The following is a 23,759-nucleotide window of genomic DNA, read 5'->3' as shown; positions in this document are numbered from 1 at the left end:
AGAAGAGAAGCCATTTGCAACCCTGGGACAGCCTGGACTAAACTTTTGATGTATTAATTTTCCTCTGGTATTAATTTTGGGAGTTACCTCAGCAACAGCTGGAGGGTTAATTTGTCAACCTGTTAAAAATGTTTAGCAGCCATATTTACAATCCACTCTTGTTTAATGGCTTAATTATGGGTACTTCGTAGTTTATGATGCAAAACCAGTACTTGTCATCTTTTCTGAACAATATCGCTTGGGATAAAGACTTGTAAGTTTTGTGAAAGAAACTTACTGCTGACCGTTGACTCCAATTCTTCCGAATTCCACTCTGACTGTTGTGCTATATATTTGAATAAGGAGTCTTTCGATATCCCCAGTATTTCTCCTGCGAAATTGAATGCTGAAATCTGGGAAATAATCTGCGCATTCACTGGCAAAAACGTAGTTGCAAGTTTTGAAAAAATTGTACATCAAATTATCAAAAGTTTTGAAATGTCCTCTTCCCCACGTGGTACAGACGGCTCTTTTTGGAGCTGTAAAAGCAACATGTCATGAACTTTTTATCAATTAACGTTTACACATTTGAAAAAAAACTGAATGACCATCCAATCTGGTCTCTCTATTTCCTCATAACATAATAGTCACCAGAACTCAGCCCTGGTGGAAAGAGAGCCCCAGCAATATTTAAAAGTCACTTTCTTTATAGCGGACACTTGGCTCCTGTAAGAGGCTAAATGCCTCAGCAGAATCCCTCCCACATTGAGGGTGGTGTGCTAGTTGTGCAGCAAATGCTGTCAGCACAATTATGCAGATTGCCATGACTTGGAATTTACGACTGAGTCAGGATATGTTCATACACATTTGGTTAGTCTATACTTCCTTCCTTCACTCTGCCATATAATGTACAAGCAGGATGCCTGAAGAGTCTAGTAATGCCAATATTTGTAAGAACAGATTCTGAATGAAAGGAACATATAGTCCTAATAAATCAGGAATGGTGTTGAATTAGCTGGGAGGAGCCCTATCACTGGTTGAAGAGAGCTTTGGAAAAAGCCAAAAACAGATTGAAAGTCTCAAGCAGGAAGCCAGCCATTGAGGGAGCTACAGAGATCAGTGGATATGCCATCAAAGTAAAACAGCAGAAAGACCACCAGTGAGATATTAAGTGACTTGGTTGGTGGCACTCCAGAAAACTGTTTAATATTCAAACTTGCATTATCAAGCTTTCAAGCCACTCTTGGTACTTTTCTCTTAGAATTTTAAGCAAAAGTCACCTAATGATCAGAAATATTAAACACAGAAACCCTTCAAAGAAGTTCCTTGAGGAAGCTATGTGGTTTAGCACTGTCATCATTTATGTAAAGCTGTTTGAATATCAACTGTTTACTCTCTTTCCTCAAGGTTTCGCTTAGTCTACATTTTCCCTCGTCTTCCAAAGGATATCTAAGTCTTTCATCAAATAAAGCAAATAGTTTCCAGGATTCGCTCAATGCTGCTATCAACAAGGTACTAGGATAGCAAACTACAAGTGCGATTCATGTAAGTTACACATGACTTTGGGGTGGCATGGTTTTTGTGATTAGCATTGCTGACATCCAGGGATCAGGTTCAATTCCAGCCTTGGACACTGTAAAGAATGTGGTTGTTCTCCCAGTGTCTGCATGGGATTCCTCCCACTATTCAAAGATTTGAAGGTAGGTGGATTGTCTATGATAATTTGGCCCTTAGTATGCAGGCTAGGTTGGCTTATGTGGGATTACAGGAATAGAATGGGATGCTCTTTGGAGGATGGGTGCAGACTTGATGGGCCGAATGCCCGCTACCTACACTGTCAGGATTTTATGATAACTGAAGCAGCTGACACACTAGTATCGAAGTTGACTCGTTCTTTTGTTGTATTTCAGATCACCAACAACTACAGTATTTTTTATTATGGAACTCAAACTGGGGTGGGGGAACTCAAAGCTATGTCCACCACACTCCAACACTACATCTTAGCATGTGACCCTGCCACCGAAACATAATTTGATCATTACCTGCTATTATTTTCAAGCTTACAACTTTGGGAGATACATATAGAAGTACTCACAGTAAAATACATATGGATGGAGCTCATCTTTTTCCTTGTAGCTTGTCAGCAATCCTCCTGGAAGCAAATTAATTTTACGTGTTAATGGTAAAAAAAAGTCACTCTATTTTCATTTTAGTGCCGAACAAATATGTTAGGACATTGCAGTTGCTGAGTTCTGCACAGAGACCCAAAAATGATCATTCTGACAGCATTTGTTTGAACCGCCTTCACTTTAGCAACAGTCATATTAAGTTTCAACTTACAAAATTGGTTTAAGGAAGTCAACACAAAGTGAACACATCCTCAATGATATGCAAATTGATGAACAGGGAACTTAAATTGATTAGGAGAAAGTGAGGACTGCAGATGCTGGAGATCAGAGCTGAAAATGTGTTGCTGGAAAAGCACAGCAGGTCAGGCAGCATCCAAGGAGCAGGAGAATCGACGTTTCAGGCATGAGCCCTTCTTCAGGAATGAGGAGAGTGTGCCAAGCAGGCTAAGATAAAAGGTAGGGAGGAGAGACTTGGGGGAGGGGTGTTGGAAATACGATAGGTGGAAGGAGGTTAAGGTGAGGGTTATAGGCTGGAGTGGGGGTGGGGGCGGAGAGGTCAGGAAGAAGATTGCAGGTTAGGAAGGTGGTGCTGAGTTCGAGGGTTGGGACTGAGACAAGGTGGGGGGAGGGGAAATGAGGAACTGGAGAAATCTGAGTTCATCCCTTGTGGTTGGAGGGTTCCTTCCTCCCACTCTACTAAGCACATGCAGGTCCTTGGATTCCTCCATCGCCAGACCATAGCAACACGACGGTTGGAGGAAGAGTGCCTCATCTAGGAACCCTCCAACCACAACTGACTGACTGTGTGGAGTTTGCACGTTCTCCCCGTGTCTGCGTGGGTTTCCTCCGGGTGCTCCGGTTTCCTCCCACAGTCCAAAGATGTGCAGGGTCAGGTGAATTGGCCACACTAAATTGCCCGTAGTGCTAGCTAAGGGGTAAATGTAGGGGTATCGATGGGTTTCGCTTCGGCTGGTCGGTGTGGACTTGTTGGGCCGAAGGGCCTGTTTCCACACTGTAATGTAATCTAATCTAATCTAATCTAATCACAAGGGATGAACACAGATTTCTCCAGTGTCCTCATTTCCCCACCCTCCACCTGCAATCTTCGACTGTTGGAGGGGGGGGGGGGGGTTTACAAATACGACCAGTTGCACCTGAAGCAAGTGTATGGATCTTTGACATTTTTAGTTCTTGAGGACAAAGGCTACAGTTTCCCCAGTGGAAGATGTCAACTTAACATGACGACCGGAATGGAAACCGAAAACTGAAGAGCATAGAAATATTCTGGACAGCGGGTTTCTCCGAGCGTTTAATTCCCAGGCTCCCTGTCCCGTATAAAAAATGTCTGTAAATCAATAACATAACGACAAGTATTTCTTGTCAGTACAGTAGGATATCCCCTAGTTCCACCCTGACATCAGAACTTTAACTTCCATCACCAGCAGCAGCTCAGCCCTCGGCCCTTCCCGCGCGCGCAATGCCGCCCCCTCCCTCCGCGCGCGCGCGCACACACACACTAACGGCCATCCATTCTCCTGATGTTAAAACCGTGTCCTCGGTCGCGTGCTCCTCAAATCCCAACGCTTTCCTTTTTGAAGAGACGTCAAACAAAGTTTCTGCATGAGGTAAATGACCTTACTCCACCTTACTTATCTTGGGATCCAACATTATTTAAAGTTTCGGGGTTTCATTGATTACTCGCGTGCGTGCCATACAGCAAAAACAAATTTATGTGCCAACGGAATTTAACACTTAGATATCTAACTTTGGCGCAAAATTTATGCAGTTTCGTCTCACTTAGTACTCTCGATTTCTTCACACCCCCCTCCCCCCCCCCCCCCCGCCCGATTTGTAAACAAATTTTACCTTCGGAATTATAAAAATCTAATTATCTGTAAGACTTAATTCTCCTTGACTCTTAACCACACTTTAGATAATCTTTACAGTGTTTATCCGGCTGAATATTCCTTTTTTTCCCGCAAGGCAGACAAACGACAGATGGTTTGACATGGATATTATGGATAATGAAAAACAAGAGGAAGCAAAATCCCAAGATGAAAAGCCATATTTCAAAAGTGTCTCTGAAAAAAAAATTTTGATTTCAGCAAAAATGAGAAGCTGTGCTGTATAATATGATAGTTGTTCTTCACTTCAGTAATTAATCCAGCAAGCCGAGGTCCTTCTTTTAATTTTTTCTGTTTTCTGACTTTTCAGGCACATGGAGAGAGAGGGTATAGTGATGTTTTCAGTTCTGGATTTCTCTGGCTGCTGTTGCACTTACAACTTTATAACTAACTAGCACTCAATGAATCAGAGAGCTGTCATCGGGCAAGGTTTCCTTAATGCAAGAACTTTATGCCACTCTGTTTCAAAGTATTTCATTCACTACTTTGAAAAGCAACATTATCTTATGCAGCTAAAAATGTGCCCTGCATAATTTTTCCAAGTTGCAAAGATCTCCTGTTATTTTAGCTGGAAAGCAGCCCAATTTCCATTTCAGTTTATACATTTGCTTGGCACGGTGGCTCAGTGATTGGCATTGCTGCCTCACAGAGCCCGGGACCTGGATTCGACTCTAGCCTCAGGCGATGACTGTCTGTGTGGAGTTTGCACATTCTCCCCGTGTCTGTGTGGGTTTCCTCTGGGTGTTCTGGTTTCCTCCCACAGTTTGAAGATGTGCAGGTTAGGTGAATTGACCATGCTAAGTTGCCTATAGTGTTCAGGGATGTGTAGGTCAAGTGCATTAGTCAGGAGTAAATATAGGGTAGGGGGAATGGGTCTGGGTGGGTTACTCTTCGGAAGGTTGCTGTGAACTTGTTGGGCTGAAGGACCTGTTTCTACGCTAGGGATTCCATGATTAGGCAGAAAAAAAGAAAAATATGTGGTCCCTTATACATAACAGCAATGGAGGGTATGCTAGGGCCTAATAAGAGTCAAAATATTTTTTAATTTGTTCATGGAATATGGTAATACTGGCTGGGCTAGCATTTATTGTCAATCCCTATTTGTCTTTGAGATGGTGGTGGTGAGCTGCCTTCTTGAACTGCTGCTATCTATTTGCTGTGGGTATACTCACAATGCTGATAGAGAAGGGTGGGACCAATTACTGTCTTGATCTAGAAGGACATGGCAGCAGATATGTGGGAACACCACCACCTGCAAGTTCTCTGTGTAGGCAGGGATCTGGTCAGTCATGTTAAAGGAATAATTGCCGAAGTTGATAGTCTTGAGTGTCCACCCATTGATATTTCTGGAGGGTTGTTTTTTTCAGTGGAGGAGTGATGGTGGTCCTCAATGAGAGAAGTGGGGGAGTTAAGGGGATGGGAAGCAGAAGTATGTGGGAATAATGAATCTAAAGTTGAATGGGGGGAATTCAGAATAGCATCAGAGAGCATATAGGAAGGGTGAATATTGACTGTGACCATGACAATGGCCTCCACAGGGAAGTTTAAAGGAGATGACTTGATTAAATTTGGATTAGAGAGGCACTGTCCTTGGATATATTTTCAGTTGTTGAACTACCTTATGAGCTGTTTCTGATGTTTCCAATTTGTCCTTGATTGTAAATAAAAATGAAGAGAGTAGCTAAAGTGAATGTTGGTTCCTTTGAGCATGAAACTGAGGAGTTATTAGTGGGAAACACAAATTGCAGTGATACTAAATCAATATCAGTTTTCATGGTGGAGAGCACTGAAACCATCTAATAGTAACAAGTATTGGAGAGATTATGGAGAGGGAGGAACTTTTAAAAAAAATTGGGATTTGTCAAACTACTGAGAACTAAAGACAATCAAGTCCCCAGGGTCTGATAGCCTACATCCTAGGTTCTTAAAGAAAGTGGCAACAAATAGAGTGGGTGCATTGATTGTAATATTCCAAATTTCCCTGGATTCTAATAAGGTTCCAGTGGATTGGAAAAATGCTAATATAGCACCTGAAACAGAAAGTAGGAAACTACAGACAAGTTAGTTTAACTGGAATTTTGGGAAATTTATTAGAGTTCCTCAAGAAGTAACTAGCAAAGTTGATTATGAGAATCCCGTAAGTGCAGCATATCTGGAGTCCCAGAAGACATTTGATAAGGTGCAGCACAAAGGGTTAATACACAAGGTAAGCTCAAATGGGGTGAGGGGTAATATATTAGCCTGGATAGAGAATTGGCTAACCAACAGAAAGTAGAGAATGGGAATGAATAAGTCCTTTCCTGATTGACCAACTGTAGCTCGTGGGGTGCCACAGGATTTTGTCCTCAGAACGACAAATACATATAGTTTGTATTAACTACTTGGCTGCCAGGATAGCTTGTATTTTACCTAAATTTGCAGATTACACTAAAATAGGTGGGAAGCTTAGAACATATAAATTTATAAGTAGGTTATGTGAATGGGCTAAACACATGGAGTTTAAGGGAAGACTCGGAAGGTAACATATTATCTAAATGAAGAGAAAGTTCAAAATGTTTCAGTACACAGAGAATGGAGTATAAAAGCATGCATTTAAGAACAAAACCCTCAGTGCTAAGTTGACTGTCCTCCCCATCTCATAGTTGTTCTCTACATTCATCCTCTCCTCAACCCTCTGAATCAATAATTATTTTGCACCCCTTCCACATTCTGATCTATCTGATTCACCAGGATACTGGTCCCCTCATGGTTCAAGACTGAGTCATTGGTTAACAGAGTTTATCAGGCTATGAAGGTGACGGTGAGCGATAGAGCTGGGTCAGGGGTTGTGTCTGGTCACAGTACTTTATTCAGAGACATGGCCTACTATCAGAGTTAGGCCAAATGTGAATTGGGTATCACTTCCAGAGTAAATATCCTGGATATTCCAGAGTAAATGGCCCAATGTCTGACATTGTGTTCAGCAGTAGAGACCAATTGGGTGGCAAGGGGCTCAGTGATTAGCACTGCTGCCTCACAATACCAGGGACCTGGGTTCAATCTCAGCCTTGGGTGACTGTGTGGAGTTTGCACATTCTCCCCATGTCTGTGTGGGTTTCCTCTGGGTACTCTGGTTTCCTCCCACAGTGCAAAGATGTGCAGGTTAGGTGAATTGGCCATGCTAAATTGCACATGGTGTCAGAGGGAAATGGGTCACTCTTTGGAGTTTTGGTGTGGACCTGTTGGGCCAAATGGCCCGTTTTCACATTGTAGGGAATCGAATCGAATCTAATCTTAACATTTGTCCTGGCATGGGCTGTCCATATAAGAACTCACTGCAAATGATTGGGAGCTACAGTCTAATTTGATTGTTTTTTTTGGGAGAAATTCAAAAATTCCTTTAGTAAAGAGTGGTCATCCCATGGCTTGGAAGAGAAGCCAACTAATTCAACTTTCTCTGCGCATTCAGTTTGAACAAGTCACACAAGTAAGGAGGAACCATGCACTTCACATTCACATGTTGGGTAGTTATGAGGATAGATTGTGGCAGATGACTAAATATGCACAAAGTGATGCAGAGATGCAACAGAACATTATTTGTTTCAAAATGTAGCAACCAAAGACTGGAACCAGGGAGAAGTGTATTTGATGGGAGAAAGCTTTTCATTAAGTTTTAATTCTCAGAAAATTTGGTGCGCCTTACAGCATTAAAATGAATGAACACCATTGGAAATGAATTTTAATCCCTGGGACATGATATTATCAGCCAAAGGTAGAAAGAATGGGTACAACTTGTTATGATTATCAGTAGTGTTGCAATTGTACCAGCCTCCACCACTTCCTCTGGCAGCTCATTCCATAAATGTACCACCCTCTGTGTGAAAATGTTGCCCCTTAGGTCTCTTTTATATCTTTCCCCTCTCACCCTAAACCTATGCCCTTTAGTTCTGGACTCCCCGACACCAGGGAAAAGACTTTGTCTTTATCATATCCATGCCCCTCATAATTTTGTAAACGTCTATAAGGTCACCCCTCAACCTCCGATGCTCCAGGGAAAACAGTCCCAGCCTGTTCAGCCTCTCCCTATTGCTCAAATCCTCCAACCCTGCCAACATCCTTCTAAATCTTTTCTGAATCCATTCAAGTTTCACAACATCTTTCCAATAGGAAGGAGACCAGAATTGCACGCAGTATTCCAACAGTGGCTAACTAATATCGTGTACAGCCGCAACATGACTTCTCAATACTCTGACCAATAAAAGAAAGCATACCAAACGCCTTCTTCACTATCCTATCTACCTGCGACTTCACTTTCAAAGAGCTATGAACATACACTCCAAGGTCTCTGTTCAGCAACACTCCCTAAGACTTTACCATTAAGTGTATAAGTCCTGCTAAGATTTACTTTCCCAAAATGCAGCACCTCGCATTTGTCTGAAGTAAACTCCATCTGCCACTTCTCAGCCCATTGGCCCATCTGGCCCAGATCCTGTTGTAATCTGAGGTAACCTTCTTCGCTGTCCACTACATCTCCAATTTTGGTATCATCTGCAAACTTACTAACTGTACCTCTTATGCTCACATCCAAATCATTGATGTAAATGACAAAAAGTAGTGGACCCAGCACCGATCCTTGTGGCACTTCGCTGTTCACAGGCCTCTAGTCTGAAAAGCAATCCTCCACCACCAACCTCTGTCTTCTACCTTTGAGCCAGTTCTGTATCCAAATGCCTAGTTCTCCCTGTATTCCATGAGATCTAACCTTGCTGACCAGTCTCCCATGGGGAACCTTGTCGAACGCATTACTGAAGTCTATAAAGATCACATCTACCGCTCTGCCCTCATCAATCCTCTTTGTTAATTCTTCAAAAAACTCAATCAAGTTTGTGAGACATGATTTCCCACACACAAAGCCATGTTGACTATCCCTAATCAGTCTTGCCTTTCCAAATACATGTACATCCTGTCCCTCAGGATCCCCTCCAACAACTTGCCCACCACCGACATCAGGCTCACTGGTCTATAGTTCCCTGGCTTTTGCTTACCACCCTTATTAAACAGCAGCACCACGTTAGCCAACCTCCAGTCTCCGGCACCTCACTTGTAACTATCGATGATGCAAATATCTTAGCAAGAGGCCCAGCAATCACTTCCCTAGCTTCCCACAGAGTTCTAGGGTACACCTGATCAGGTCCTCGAGATTTATCCACTTTTATGCGTTTCAAGACATCCAGCACTTCCTCCTCTAATATGGACATTTTGCAAGATGTCACCATCTATTTCCCTACATTCTATATCTTCCATATCCTTTTTCACAGTAAATACTGATGCAAAATACTTGTTTAGTATCTCCCCCATTTTCCGCAGCTCCACACAAAGGCCGCTTTGCTGATCTTTGAGGGGCCCTATTCTCTCCCTAGTTACCCTTTTGTCCTTAATTTACTTGTAAAAACCCTTTGGTTCTCTTCTCATCTCTTTTAGCATAAACAAGCTGTCCTTTTGCAAGATGAAAATTTTCAGACGGAAGTACTTTTGAAACCACCCAAAGTAACAGAAAACTGTGGAAAATAACCCAATGTGTGATGAGTTGAATGATGCAGCAATGATATGGTACTTCTCTGTTAGGTCCAACTTGATGAAGGTAGGTTGCATTCTGCTTAAAGAGGGCCTGGCAACATTCTACTATCGTCTCAGAGAAACTGGAAGGCATTTGTGATTCCCTGTAGGGAGGTTCTCTAGAATTTTAGCAAAGAATGATATGTAAAGTGAAAAAAGTCAAAAAGTCAGGTTTACTTACAAAGTATGAATTAGATCAATGATTTTGCAACCAAAGGAAGAAACATATCAATTAAGATGTTTCATTGCACAGTTAAACTTGTGTGCACTCTGACTAGACCCCAACATCAATTATGACATTTTGGAACAGATTACTATAATGAAATTTGCTACAATTGAGGAAGTCTTGATAGCAAATAAAGCATTAAAAGTAATTAAGTTCAGAAAAATGCACTTGTATAGCCTTGACCAAGAAAATATGAAGCTAGTTCTTTTTAATAATATTTTCTGCCAATCTTTCAAATAGCTTTTCTAGCACAGTAGTTCTACCCAGTTCCAAAAGTTGTAGCTTTTATACATAAAATATAGTTGCACGCCACACTCCACGAGAACCAACCTACCTATTATTAACCTTATGTTCTTCCTCCTGCCTGTCTACTTTGGATTCCAGCATCTGCAGTTTTTTTTGTCTCTTAACCTTAGTACATGGCACGTATTCTAAAGATCTGAAGATCTGCCCTGTTTCATTGGGATGTGATCAATACTTATATTGGGTTTAATGTTTAAACCTAGCTGCACGGGGTCCTGACAGCCTTAAACAAAATACAGGTTTACCACAATTAAGTAGATACACTTATTTGAAACTAAATATGCTCCCTGAAAACAATAAAAGTTTAAAAAAAAAGTCCCAACAGTGTTACATTGTAGCCTAGATACCTAACTGTATAATTAGCTGTCACCAAATGGCATGTGATGTCATGATTGGTCAGAAGGTACAAACCCAATTTTTGACTTCAGAATTTTTAACCAAATATGACTCCAATCATATATCCTGGATCTCCACTGAAGGTACCTTGACTGGTACCAACCAGTTTTCAAGGTATTTCTGAAAATAAACGTAGGCCCCACATTGTCTTTGGGAGTCCTACATACTGATTGCAAACTCGCCTCCTGACAGAATATAAAATTCATTCTTAGTTGAAAATTGGCCTTAACAGGTTTTCATATGGGTGGTAGAGAATGATGGCTCATTGTATGATTATGTGTGTATGTAGACCCTCCCAGTATCTTCTTATATTGTGGTTCTTCCTATTCAACGCCTTACATCCTTACTTTCCCAGAGAATATTGGGCTGTTCTTATCTTTTATTTTAATTTTTGCTTTATTTTACCCTTCGGTGGTGATACTTAGCACGTCTATCAGCAGCTGTTGAGAGACAAACAGAATTAACATTTCAAGTTTGATGTCTTCAAAACTAGATCAGTTCTACTGCATACTTGAAATGTTAATTCTGTTCTCTCTATGGATGCCACTAGATCTTTTGCGTTTCTCTTTTCATTTCAGATTTCCAGCAACTTCAGTGCTTTGCTTATGCAATATTGTTTGGTAAGCATTCTCTATGGCATATTGTACATTTAACAAAAGGTGATGCTGAGAAACAGTTGCGAGTTGACCTTGCTAATATAAAGGAAATTTTAGAATGAAAAGTAAAATGCAGTAGGTTGATGCAAGTCACCAAATGTCAGCTTTTTTTTCACAAATAAGGGTGCTTTCTCCAATTAATTCTTAGATACCATCAAAAAATGATGTCTGGTGGCATGAGAAGGGACTAAAAAATGTTTAGGTCGTTGTGTGATTAAACGTTTCCTTGTTCAAAGAACAGAGAGAAATGGGAGATTATGTTGTATGGAATATGAAAAAATAATTTTAATGAATGTTTGCTTTTGAAGTTAAAATAGAGATTATAAAAATAATTTAGTTTTTATTAACTTTTTCAAAGGTTGTTTGTCTTCAAATTCTTTTATCGGAAGAGAAGAGGGGCACTTGTTCATATCACAAGTAGTTAATCAGGACATTAAAGTTAACTTCTTGTGTGGATATAAAGGAGAAACCGGTGGGACTGATTCATGGCACGATCTGTGAGGTTGAGATGTTAATAAACTCTCTCCACAAAGGAAGATGTCTTGGCTTCTTTCTCACTGACTGGCTTGGGTCCAATCTGACAGCTTTTGCACGCCTTTTATAGCCCTTATTGCAACTCAGATTCAATGCATGCCAACCCATGCCCTGTGCCCATTACCTATTATTTTATACCTTCTATACCAACCCATCCAACACAGATATCCATCACAGGTAGACCTCAGGATTCGTGTTAGCATCATAACATTCTGAAATATGCTCTGGCTAGAAGCCATGAAGACAAATCGAAAAGAAAAATGTATTCTCTGCTATATTTTTACACTTTAACTTTGCTAACTTTCAAAATGGGCAACTTTGCTGGACTCTTAAAATGGCCAAGCTTGATCAGATTAGTATATTTTCAGAAGCTTCTAAATCAATTACATTAGGTAGACATTCTAGTTAAAGATGATTCAAAGGATCTTGAAAGATGTCTGCTTCCAGCCAGTTCTGGACACAGTAAAGCATCAAAACCCATTGGGCTAAATGAAGTTTAATTCTTTTATAGGTATGTCATTACCTTGCAATGGAAATGCTTTCAGGGGGTGCTGAAACTGCACTAATAGCTTAGAGTGGTGCTGGAAAAGCAGGTCAGGCAGCATCCAAGGATCAGGAAAATCGACGTTTCAGGCAAAAGTCCTTCATCAGGAAGGGCTTTTGCTCGAAATGTCGATTTTCCTGCTCTTCGGATGCTGCCTGACCTGCAGTGCTTTTCCAGCACCACGCTAATCTAGACTCTGATCTCCAGCATCTGCAGTCCTCACTTTTGCTTACACTAATAGCTTAATGACCTTCAAATTAAGATCACCAAGATAGGCAGTCAGCACCTGAAATGCCTGTTCTTGTCACTGGAACAGTTGAATTGGTTAAATATACAATTCTAGAATTTTCAGACAGTTGCCGTTTGACCTCCAAGTGGAAAACAGAATTCCAGGCGCCTCTCTTGGATCTTCTATCTCTGTCTCCATGTTGCTGGCTGGATAAAAGTCTATACTTTTACTAGACAGGTAAACCAATAACTCACAGTGAAAACTAATATTGGACACAGACTCCTGGAAAGTTGCAACTTGTGAACTGTATCTTAATAAAATTCCATATACTTCCTGTTGGAACAGGTTTGGAATCTTTTTAGGTATTTAAAAATCAGCTTTACATTGGACGTTATTCCTAGATCCACGCATAAACATATTGCAATAAAAACAAGTACCTTTGAATTAAGCTTTTTAAATCATGAATTTCCAGTTGGAAATATTACATAATTTAAATTGAGTTAAAGAATAAAACAAGGAACCTCTGTGGGACAGCTTACAGCACAGGCCACTTTTGGAAAGTTGTGTGCAATTCTGGTTTCCCTCTTATTGGAAGGATATTGTGAAACTTGAATGGGTTCAAAAGTGACTTACAAGAATGTTGCCAGTGTAAGAGAATTTGAGCTACAGGGAGAGGCTGAACAGGCTGGGGCTGTTTTCCCTGGACTGTCAGAAGCTGAGGGGTGACCTTATAGAGGTTTATAAAATCATGAGGGGCATGGATTAGGTAAATAGACAAGGTCTTTTCCCTGTGGTATGGGAGTCTAGAGCTAGAGGGCATAGGTTTAGGGTGAGAGGGGAAAAATTTAAAAGGGATCTAAGGGGCAACTTTTTCACGCAGATGGTGGCACATGTATGGAATGAGCTCCCAAAGGAAGTGGTGGAGGCTGGTACAATTACAGCATTTAAAAGACATCTGGATGAGTATATGAGTAGGAAGGGTTTAGAGGGATATGGGCCAAGTGCTGGGAAATAGGAGTAGATTAGGTTAGGACATCTGGTCTGCATGAACAGGTTGGACTGAAGGGTCTGTTTCCGTGCAGTACATCTGTTATGACTCAATGACCTATTGATTTCCTAAAACCATCTCCTCTCAGCCTGTCCTGTGTGTGAATGGAGAAATCTTATGTTTGATTTCATATTAAGGATTTTGTTGTGAGTTTATTTCAAAAATTGGAACCTGAAAACCAGGGTCAGAGGAACATCCTTTGGCATACTTCAGTAAGGCCCCAGGAGTGAAAAGGAAAAAGCAATTATAATTTAAATTCACCCAATTTTCTGCTTTTATCCATGTCAAATGTCCATTGATATATCCGCTACTTTAAAAGTTAAATTTGTTGATAACAACCTATTCTGTGCATATAATGTCCTTCAAATACTTAAAGCATTGAATGAATTCTTTTGAAGACTTTATCAATGCTTGATAAACTGGGAAGTAACAGGCATCTTACTGTGATAAAGGTTTTGTAGTCAGTCATGTTGCAGTAATCCTCAGGCTTATGTCAATAGACAGCAAAGTTGGTTTAAATGCCTTGACAGTTTTTTGACCTGTGTATTTTTTACATGCATACATTCTGGTAAACAAATCCTCTGGTTCTGTAAATGAATAAACTTGCTCACCAAAAGACAGTGATAAACACACTAGAAGCATTATTTCAATAGAGGTGAGTCAGCAACATTCCACAATACAAATTGAATGCTTTCCCCTTCGAGTCATAGAGTCATACAGCAAGAAATGCATTGCTAAGAGCTCCCTCTTGCAGCTGAAGCCACTCCTCCACTAATATTAGTGACAACAAAGGGTGCTGTATAGGTCAAATTTGGAAGTACATTCCATTTTGTATCTTCAGGAATTCCCAGTACTTTTTTTTTCTTTATTCATTCATGGGATAAGGGTATTACTGGTGAGGCAGCGTTTATTGCCCATCCCTGTTTGCCCAGACAGTCCTGGTACCAATGATGCAATAATTGCAGCCCAACTTCACAGCAAGCATGTTTAAGACAAATTCAGAGAACACTTAGTGTAGGGTGTAGTATCATGTATGGTATTTTTGGAAAACATGTTATCCAATATCTACTGGGAAAGGGATTTGGGAAGAAAACTGAATTCCGTCATGTTCCGGGCTCTGAAATATTGGGGGGAACTGAAAATGCTTAGCACAATAAAGGAAAAAGATGTGAAGGTGAAACAATAGATGATTTATATAATTACATTACATGGATAAATAGTGCTGTGATTTACTTGTGCATTGAACACAAAGGTTCAGTTAGTATTAAATGGACCAAAGATACAGTGATCCATTAGTGTTTGAAGGTAGGGCCAAAAAATTCTAAGAGGCTGTGAATTGATCAGGAAAGTTGTAGAATTTGGGTTAGTAATGGTGTCCGGAAAACAAAGGACATTTGTTAGTAGAGTTATGACAATACATGAATTTTATTCTCTGATCACTCTTAATACAGCCTACAAGCTCTCCTTCCCAATTGTTAAAGCCTTAGGCCTTCTCTTTTCTAATTAGTTTGATTTAAAAGCTGCCTCCTGGCTTGACATTAAGTTGACCTCACTGATCTGCCCTGTTAGATATTGCTTATTGTACGAGTTAGTCAGTATTGGTCATATGTTGGTCATAAATAATAAGCTGTTGGGGGTGAACTAGATTGGTAGAGGAAATACAGGCCGTGTCTAAAACAAAAATCTCATACAGTGTAACACGAAGAAAATTAATGCCTGATATTAGAGACTGAAAAGGTGTGTTAGCTGTTTGTAAGAAATGCCAGTTTGTAAGAACAGGAAGGAATACAATGGCAAACATTGCAGACAAATAATAAATTGGCGTGGACAGTAGACACATAGAAGATGCAAACAGAGATTGCAAAATATCAGGTGATGTAAGCAAACAGGCAATCTGATGCTAAGTAGTGTCAACAAAGTTGTAATGCCATTCTCCCTGTCAAATGAAAACAAATGTCATGTAGTACATGCAATGAAAATCGATTAGGGACAGATAAAACATAAACCAATGTCAGATAGTGGATGCTGCCTGAACTGCTGTGCTTTTCCAGCACCACTAATCCAGAATCTGGTTGCCAGCATCTGCAGTCATTGTTTTTACCAATGTCAGATAGTGCAGATACAATATAAAGAGATGCCACGCAGTCAAGACAGAAGTTGAAATAGATATCAAGAGTGGAAACTGACTTGGTATTAATTAACAGTCAGTGTGGAGAAGAAAGGGGGAGTGATATTGGTCAGGACTCCTAAAAGGAATTCATTTATTGAGCAATGGGAGGGAAATGAATCCAACATTAAAGCATGCAAATGAGTTGGATTATGTACTAACATCTCACCACCGACAGAGCAGATAATATACACAGATGCAATAGATATGTCCATCAGTAAATAAGGCAGTTCAGTAAAAATAAATTGTATTCATAAAGGCCGTTTAGACAATCAAATGCTGCAAGATGCTTAATGGGAGCATGTTAAAACAAAGTATGAAACTGAGACACTAGAGGTACTAAGTCGATGACCAACAGCTTGGTCGAAACAAGGTTTAAGGAGTGTCATAAAGGAATAAATCAATATAGAAAGACAGAGATGCATGGAGGAAATTTCAGAACTTGGAGCCCAAGTAAACAGCCATTTAACAAGATGTGTACTTGTGGAAGGGAAAAGTAGGTGACCTGTGTGGAAATTCTGCCACCCATTTTACTCTATGTGTAACTAGAAATACAACTACCTTTATGATTCTTAAGAGGACTAGTTTAGTTTAGGATTATGTTAGTCATGGACTGGTTGGACCAAAGGGTCTGCTTCCGTGCTGTATGACTCTATGCTACCTGGAGCAATTGAAGTTGCAGATGATCAAGAGGCCTAATTTAGATGGTCATAGATACCAGATAGAGGAGCTTTAGAAAGGGAAGTCAAGGCTACAGAGAGATCTGGAATCATGGAATTGTAATAGCATAAAGGAGGCCATTCAGTCTATTAAATCCGCAACATTGATTAGAATTTTGAAATCAAATTATTGCTTAATCAGGATTGGTTAAGGTCCGGGCAAAGTCAGGTAGCATTAAGGTGAAGAACACATACATCTTAAGAATTGTAAAGGTAGTTGTATTTCTAGTTACACATAGGGAAAATGGGTGATAGAATTTCCACAGGTGGATGGGGAAGGCAGGTGACAGAAGTACACATCTTGTAATAACAATGCTCAGTGAAATTAAAACAATGATCATTCTTGCACAAAGCCAAGTGACAAAATAACATGTTTGCTGTGAAAAGAGTTGATGACAGTTACCAGAAAGATTGCAGCCCATTTACATAATAAAATTAACATAAAACATATCTGAATGGATTAGTATTTAGGCAGAATAGTTTGATAATAAGCCAATATTAGTACAACTGACAACACACAGGACACACCAGTGAGATGCGGTAAAAAGAAAATGAGATGGTGAGGAAGTGGAGGCCAAAGTAAGAAGCAGAAAGATTTAAGGGAGCGTGTGTCACAACAGTTAAAGCAACAAAGTGAAAGAATGAGGGAGAGAAAGGAGGTATGGACTGGAAGACTAAGTTGATGAATAAAGTTTGTGAAATGATAATGAGGAAGCAATGATAAATGACTGAGACGGGACAAATGAGTAGAATGTCAAATTAAACAAGGCGGATGATGTAGCTACAGAGTAACAATGTATATATTTAGGAATGGATTTAAGGAAGATTAAAAATTCAAACCTTACCAGAACTGTACAACAAACTTGAAAATGTCAATATGATAAGTAAGTTTAACATTTTCACTTGAGGATAATTTCGGGGCTTGGACAGTCAATGCTGCTGCTGTTGAGCAGTATGCGTTGGCAACGTCAGTCCGAAATTTATACAAGCAGAACACAAGGCAGTCACTCCCTCTAAAGTTAAAGGCCAAAACAACTGCTTTTTGGGTGCCAAACAGGATCCAGGTTATCATTTTTGTATTATTAAATACAATGTCACAATTGCTCTATTCAATTTATGTGATAATCCTTTAGATACACTAGCCCAGATTTTCTATTGAGGCCTAATATGATCTTTGCTGCAAGTGTTCTGAGGCCGAGCTTTAAATGGGTTAAATTGGCTATTCCCCAATTCTGGGCATCCTGATGTGTGATTAGATCGCATTTGATTTTGCACTTTAAGACCTACACCAACTTTATGCTGTCTGTTCACCTGAATGATTTCTGCACGCAACTGCGCTAAGTATGCTTTGATTGGTTGCAACCACCAGCAGGGGGCCCAAATTGTAAATTCTTAGCACCAGGAACATCTAGACTGAATCTTTTAAAGGAGAGTTGTATTTTGACTGGAGTAGATGCAGACAGTCATGCAGGAAGTGAAACTGACTTGGGAACAATGAAGAATAGTACAAAATGGAAGAGATATATTGGAAGTTTTTCTGAGTTGGAAATGTGAAGAGATGCCTGATATCTACAGAGGACCAGAATGTTCAACAAATACATATTCCAAAGCTAGTAAGAATGGCTGGATTGCATTTGAGATCAATGGCAGGAGTTGTTCTCGGAATTCTGGTTGCAATCCTGCTTGAAGTTTGGTGACTTCACATGAATATACTTACAAATTCTTGTTCCCACCCCCACTGACTTGCACCAGCAATTTCAGCCATTGCTCAAATCATTATGCTGTCATTAGTCACCTATCAACAATCTCCAATTAGGACTAAGGTTGATCATCCATGCCCCATCACAACTTCATGCATTTAACATTGTCACAAGATTCACACCAAGATCATGCAGCTTGCATTTAATACTAGCTACTCAACAATTACAGTTAGAGCCACAAAACAGATTGTGCAATACTCACTAACAAATTTCTGTTGCTTCTGCTGGAAAAGGTGAAGGACAACTAGAAGAAAAAAGCGGCTACGTTTTACAGGGTATCCAAAGCCAGAGTATCCTGGATGACTAAGAATATTGTTCAATGAAGCATACCGGAATAACAACAGGAATAGAAATCAGAACGAGTACCTCTCAAATACAGGAGAGAGTCTAAGGCGGAACAAGGAAGGGTAAGAGAAAGCATGAGGAAAGGATGGTAGGCTGCGCTAAAACAAACAATAAAATCATTATTTCTTCAAACATGTTATTAGTAAAAGATTAGTGAAGGATAGAATAGGGCCCATAAGGACCAAATAAGGTAAGCTGATCACCTGAAGCAAAGGATATGACAGAGGTACTAAATGAATACTTTGGTTCTGTCTTTACCAAATCCGAAGATGGTGACAATGGTCTAATTGAAAATGTGGGTGTTTAGCAACTGAACAGTAGGTGATAGATAAAGAAGAGGTGCTAGAAATGACTAAAAAGGCTGGCAATACTTCAGGCGGAGAAGTTGCAAGGCTAGATGGGATACATTCTAGATTGCTGAGAGAGGTAAGTAACCATTGAGAACCATTGAGAAATATTTTCCAGGCCTGTCTGAACGCAGGATTAATCCCAGAGGTCTGGAGGATTGCAGATGTGATGTTGTTGTTTAAGAAAGAGGCAAAGGAATACGCAGGAAGCTACCGATTCTCACTTTGACATTAATAGTGGGAAAACTGACGAAGATCAAAAATGGGATAAGATCAAGATACACTTAGAGAAAAATAAATTAATACTAGACGGTCAATATAGCTTTGTCAAGGACACGTCATGTCTTATAAATGTAATTGAGTTCTTTGACAAGATGACACAGGCTGTGGATGAGGGTACTGCTGTGGATGTTGTGCGTTTGGACTTTCAGAAAACATTTGATACGGTGCCACATGGCAGATTGGTTAGAAAATTAGAAATGTTTGAGATTGATGGATCCTTGGTGGCATGGATTAGAAATTGACTAAAAGATAGGAAAGGTATAGATGGGCATTTTTCAGGTTGGAGATGAGGTGAAAGTGGGAATGGATGTTCGATCCCTTGCTTTTTCTAATTTAGATTAAAGATTTGGTCACAACCATCTGATGAAGGAGCAGCGCTCTGAAAGCTAATGCTTCCAATTAAACCTATTGGACCATAATCTGATGTTGTGTGATTTTTAACTTTATCCCGGCTTACTGAGGGAAGCGAAAGAGGAAATAGCTGGGACCTTAACAGATATCTTTGCAGCATCCTTTAACATCGGTGAGGTCATGGAGGACTGGAGAATTGCTATGTTATCCTCTTGTTTAAGAAGTATACCAAGATAATCCAGGTAATTATAGTCGAGTAAGCCTGATGGCAATGGTAGTGAAGCTACTGGAGAAGATACTAAGGATAGGATCTATTTACATTTGGAAGAAAGTGGGCTTATCAGGCAGCATGGTTTTGTGTGGGGAAGGTCATGTCTTACCAACCTAATAGAATTCTTTTTTTGAAGTGACAAAGTTGATTGATGAGGGAAGAATTGTAGATGTGTTATACGTGGACTTCAGTAAGGACATTGATAAGGTTCCCCATGTTAGGCTAATGGAAAAAGTAAAGTCGCATGGGGTCCAAGGTATGCTAGTTAAATGGATAGAGAACTGGCTGTGAGCAGGAGACAGAGAGTAGTTGTGGAAGTGAGTTTCTCAAGATGGAGAACTGTGACCATTGCTGTTCCACACTGACTTTTTCTTGGACCATGTTTGTGTTATACATAAATGATCTGGAGGTCTGATTAGCAAGTTTTCAGATGACACTAGATTGGTGGAGTAGCAGATAGTGAAGAAGGCTGTCAGAGAATGCAGCAGAATATAGATAGATTGGAGCATTGGACGGAGAAATGGCAGATGGAGTTCAATCCGGGCAAATGCGAGGTAATACATTTTGGAAGACCCAATTCCAGAGCAAGCTATACAGTAAATGGAAAAGCCCTGGGGAAAATTGATGTTCGGAGAGATCTGGGTGTTTAAGTCCATTGTATCCTGAAGGTGGCAACGCAGATTGATAGTGTTCCAGAAGGCATATGGCATGCTTTTCTTCATCGGATGGAGTATTGAGTACAAGAGTTGGCAGGTCATGTTACAGTTTGGCCACATTTGGAATACTGCAAACAGTTCTGGTCACCACATTACCAAAAGGATGCGGATGCTTTGGAAAGGGTGCAGAGGAGATTCGCCAGGATGTGCCTGATATGGAGAGTGCTCGCTATGAAGAGAGGTTGAGTAGTGTAAGATTATTTTCATTGGAAAGACTGAGATTGAGAGGGGACATGATTGAGGTCAACAAAATCATGAGAGGTATCGATAGGGTGAGTAACAAAAAATAATTTCCCAGAGTGGGGACTCAATTACTAGGGGTCACAAGTTCAAGGTGAGAGAAAAGTTTAAGGGAGATATGAGTCCAAAGTTCTTACTGCACAGAGTGGTGGGTTCCTGGAATGAGTTGCTAGCAGAGGTGGTAGAGGTGGGCACGATCACGACATTTAAGATGTATCCGGATAGATACGTGAATGGGCAGAGAGCAGAGGGATACAGATCCTTGGAAAATAGGCGACAGGTTTAGATAGAGGATCTGGATTGGCGCAGGCTTGAAAGGCCGAAGGGCCAGTTCCTGAGCTGTAATTTTTTTTGTTCTTTGTTTTGTTTTTCAAAAAGTTGTGCCAATCTGGAATTCTCCCAGATGTGTTTTATTTTATTATTATTCAATTATGGGACCTGGGTTTTTCTGGCTAGGAAGCATTTATTGCCCATCAGTAGTTGCCCTTGAGAAGGTTTTGGTGAGCTACCTTCTTGAACCACCATGTGTTGTAGGGAGACCTACAATGCCCTTTGGAAGGGATTTCTAGGATTTTGACCAATTAATACTGAAGGATTGACAAGGTATTTCCAAGTCAGGGTAGTGAGTGACTTGGAGGGAACCTGCAGGTGATGGTTTCCCCATATATGTGCAGCCCTTGTCCTTCTCTTGGGAAGTGGTTGTGGATTTGGAAGGTGTTGTTTAAGGATTTTGGTGAATTTCAGTAATGCATCTAATCTTTGCTGCTACTGTGCATTTGGTGGTAGACAGAGTGAATGCTTGTGAATGTGGTGCTAATCAAATGGGCTGCTTCCTCCTGGATGATGTCAAGCTTCTTGAAGGTTGTTTGAGTTGCGTCCATTCTGGCTAGTGGGGAGTAGTCCTTTACACTTCTGACATGTGCCTTGTAGATGGTGGATAGGCTTTGGGGCATCAGGAGGTGAGTTACAAGCCACTATATTCCTAACCTCTGAACTGCTCTTGTCGCTACTGTGTTTACATGGTGACTCCCCAAGGCGTTGGTAGTTGGAGATTCAGAGATTGTAATCTGCTGGAGCATGTACGCTTTGTGGAGGTGTGGGGTTAAATCGAATAAAATGGACAGTGCATTGGGAACTGGCTCGAACCTGTCAACGTCTGCATTTTATTCTAGACCACCAAACTACAAGTACACAGTTCCCTCAGTAGAAGTGAGTTGCCAATTAATAAATCTCTTGATACCCTCATTCACATAATATTGACACACATCAAGTCCATAGGTCTTAGATTTACTAAAATTTGCCACTGAAAGCAAGTGGAGAAATGTGCGAATAAATATTCAGCTTTATTACCTGGCTGTGGGAAAAAAAAACTTTGCTAACAATCCTTTTGCTCAGAGAGTGCAACAGATTAGGATTAGTACTGCTTATCAGGGCTACAAATGGATAGGAGAGAGCACAGTTTTAGAGAGTTGCAGTTTTCAGGACCTTCGGTACTTTTGCATCGGGCACGTTGTACTACTTCGGTTTAATTTGGTGCAAAGGATTGGAATGCTGCCACTAATAAAATGATAAGACAGTTGCTTATAAACTTACCAACTCCATTGGAAAGCATTCTCTGCACTTACAGTTAAATGGACATACATTCAATTTGCTCTGACAAGAATTATTCTTCTATTGAGGATTGTAGGTTCATAATATAGTACTAGTTGTTTTGAAATATCTATTCAAAACTTTGAAGGGTTATTTAAACTTATTTCAGCCAGTGGAGATAATGATGTATAGGAGGGAGATCATTGTGTAATTGAAAAACATCCTTCACTATGCTGTACAATGATTAGGCTCTGTCATTCATTTTTTTTTAGTTCATCCAGGGTTGTGGGCTTCGCTGGGCAGCATTTATTGCCCATTTCTTGTTATCCTTGAGAGGATGGTGGTACCTGATGTAGCCAATTTGGTGTACATATCCCCAGAGAAGAAGCTCCGGAATTTTGACCTAGTGATATTGAAGGAATGGTGGTTTAGATCCAAGTCAGGATGTTAAGTGTGAAGATATGAATCCAAAATTTGCTGAGTTAGCTAAAATTAAGTAAAATGAATCTAAGTTAATTGGAATGAGAAGGAGAGTAATCTAATCATTAGAAAGGTCACTGGTTTAAAGTGTATCTGTGTTTTGCTAAAGGGATGAGCATGTTTGTTTATACCAAGCATTGTAACTCAGCAGTAGTGGACTGAACTGCACAGTAGAAGCTCAAATTTTGCTGAAAATAAACATAGTGAATCAGATGTGATAAGATAAATGATTTATCAGCTGAATTTTTCACTGTCATGAAATTATGCTGTGTAAATTGTTATGCACCAGACCAAACCCCTTGCAAGTATATCAAAGAGATAGGCTTGACCCTAACTTGCATCTTATTTAAAGACAAGTGTAAGGTGCTGTGTTCCAGATGTAATTTGATTGGCCAAACTGCAAGGCCAAACACTTTATTCTTAGCCCTATATAAGATACAAACAAAAAAAAGAAGAATTGGAATAACTTAAGTCAGTTAAAAAACTTAACAGAATAATGGATTATTTAATACTAAACAGCAAATGTTCCAACATTCCATAAACACCCCCTTGGCAAAGGCAAGTTCAATAAAACATATTGTCTCACGTACAATTGTTGCATCAAATGGATCTCCAGCTTTTTGCTGTGGCTGCGAGGGAGAGATGCAACAGCTTCCATAGCCGACTTCACAAGCTATTTATTTCATTAGCCTTGTCAAGACAGCTCGGTACCTATGGCTCAAAACCTCTATTTAACAAAAAAAAGGACAAAATGAACTATCAATATACAAAGATGACATCATTTTTAACATCCTTTAGTCTGACACTATTAGTATACTACAATGCATATACATTACATTGATTTTAAGCATGCAAACATTCAATACTAGTCTACTTCAGTTTTTTTCATCTACTACCAAATATTTTCATTTTCAATCGTCACAGTCATGACAATGCGTCAGCGATTGC

General features: G+C 40.1%; 1 long non-coding RNA gene across 1 annotated transcript; it reads right to left on the bottom strand.

Annotated features, from left to right (window-relative positions):
* Positions 1–300: 300 nt before the first annotated feature.
* LOC148147011 (uncharacterized) lies at positions 301–23,480 on the bottom strand. The gene is made up of 3 exons (XR_015760210.1): positions 23,402–23,480; positions 2,075–2,131; positions 301–518 (listed from the first exon to the last, which is right to left on the bottom strand). It is a non-coding gene; the product is annotated as an uncharacterized LOC148147011 (long non-coding RNA).
* Between the last annotated feature and the right edge of the window lie 279 nt (positions 23,481–23,759).

The sequence above is a fragment of the Chiloscyllium plagiosum genome, unplaced genomic scaffold, assembly GCF_037043375.1.
Source record: "Chiloscyllium plagiosum isolate Xiang-an unplaced genomic scaffold, Cpla_swu_hap1 HiC_scaffold_18, whole genome shotgun sequence".
Taxonomy (NCBI): domain Eukaryota; kingdom Metazoa; phylum Chordata; class Chondrichthyes; order Orectolobiformes; family Hemiscylliidae; genus Chiloscyllium; species Chiloscyllium plagiosum.
The sequence above is the reverse complement of the archived record's forward strand: the minus strand, read 5'-3'. Positions and strand labels throughout refer to the sequence as shown.